Genomic DNA, 2,072 nt, shown 5'->3' on the forward strand with positions numbered 1-2,072 from the left:
ACGCTCTTTATTCAGCCAGCTGGGTCTGCCAGGGATTCACAGACCCCAAATTAAGCAGCCCCGAAATGTAAAGGTACAGGATTTTTAAGCCCTAAATCCCATTCCTCATTCTGTCTTAAACACAAAGGTCTATTTTTCTCCTATTCACTACTTGTCAACCCACAGGTCAGTTGTGCAAGCGGGGTACAGAAGCAGAAAGCTTATTGTTAGAATGTTATGTTCCCATGGGTGAAGGCCTATGTTCCTATGGGCGATAGCCTATGTTCCCATGGGCGATAGCCAAGCAGTAGTTTTCCAGCCAGCACAATATAAGGTTAATATATAAAATTCAATTACTTTCTTATGTGCTAGCAATGAACAATTGTAATTTAAAATGTAAAAAAAAAAAAAAAAACCATTTACATTAGCACCAAAAAAATTTAAGCATAAATCTAACAAAATAGGTACAGAATCTATATGAGGAAGACTGCAAAACTCTGATGAAAGAATTCAAAGGTCTAAATAAATGGTGATATATTCCATGTTCTTGGAATGCAAGATTCAATGTTGTTAAGATGTCAGTTCTGGAGACCGGACAAGATCGCACAGAAGCTAGATGCTGTGCATGCCTCTTCTTGCAACCACACCAAAATTACAATAGAACTACAAAGTAACCATCACTGGGAGTCATTTGAGGTCTGGCTGAACATCAATCCTACAACTGGGGACATACCTAAGAACAGGTCACTTCTGAGGCTGTGAAGAGAATTCTTCACAACCTCTGGCTGTGAAAAACCAGCAGAGATTGTGGCTGAGACAAAGGGCTGCGGGAGTCACAGACATTCTGCTTAAAGGGCCCACACCTGGACTTACTCACTGAAAGACTTGCTCGCTTTGAGCTCCAGTGCCCGGGCAGCAGCTCCAGCAGTGCCAGGGACATACAGGGAGACATTGATTTGTTGTGCTTCAAAACAAGGGCTGGAGGGGTGGCTTTCTCCCAGACTCAAGTGTTGACAGTATTCATTGTTCCTTGGTTGAGCCCTTCCCACTCCTAGCATGCAAACACAGGTGGCCACCATATCTGAGTCTCCACCAACCTGAATAACATTGGTTTCTCCACCCAGGTGATTCCTTGAGACTCCGCCTCTCTCAACATGTGGACCCACCGTAGTTGCCTCCAGTGGTTTATTCCATACAAATGGCCTGTCTTGGCTCATGCTGCAGACTTTCCTAAAACATCTCAAAGGCTCACAAAACTCAAAGAAGTAGCATCTGGCCTTGGTGTGCTCTGTACCTCTTGTTGAACAGCACCAAGCTTGGCCTCGGTTTCTGGCTTGGCTTCTTGAGGCACCTATGAGCCCAGCATAGGTGGCAGCCATCTGTGGACTGCTTGGTGACTCTTACCAGGTGGCCCCAGAAGTGCACAAGCTGCAGCTGAACTTGGCCTGCAGCTGGGCCCCTCCCAGGAGTCCCTTGGGCCGGCACACCCAATCACATACGTCGACCTGCAGTGGAGCCAGAGTATGACCCAGGGCTGCAACTGAGGATGACATGCCCAAGGGGCAGACTGGGCAGGCACCAGAACCCTGCTAAAGTGAATCCTGCTCTGTTGGGTCAGCCTATCACAGGCCAATCCTCACCACCAATCAGCCCAAGGGCAACTCCTTCTATCAAAGTGAAAACAGCAACCAAGGCTCAACTACAGCAGGAAGGCACACACAACTCATACAAGGGACACACCTTGAGCACCTCTCTCAGGTGACCAGGGATTGTGCCACTGGGCCCCACAGGACACCTACTACATAAAGCCACTCTGGAAGACTTAGAAGCCCTCCCTAATACATAGAAACAAACACAGGGAGGCAGCTCCAGAAAAAACTCAACAAAGTGGAGACAAGCAATCTATCAGATGCAGAGTGCAAAACACTGATTAAAAGGTTACTCAACAAACTTGAGAAGAGTAGATGAATTCAGTGAGAACTTTAACAAAGAGATAGAAACATAAAAATGGAAATGTAAAACATAAAAGAGAACCAGTCAGAAATAAAGAATACAATATCTGAGATGAAGAATATATTAGAGGGAATCAACAA

This window comes from Pteropus alecto, unplaced genomic scaffold (genome assembly GCF_000325575.1).
Source record: "Pteropus alecto unplaced genomic scaffold, ASM32557v1 scaffold392, whole genome shotgun sequence".
Classification (NCBI taxonomy): Eukaryota; Metazoa; Chordata; class Mammalia; order Chiroptera; family Pteropodidae; genus Pteropus; species Pteropus alecto.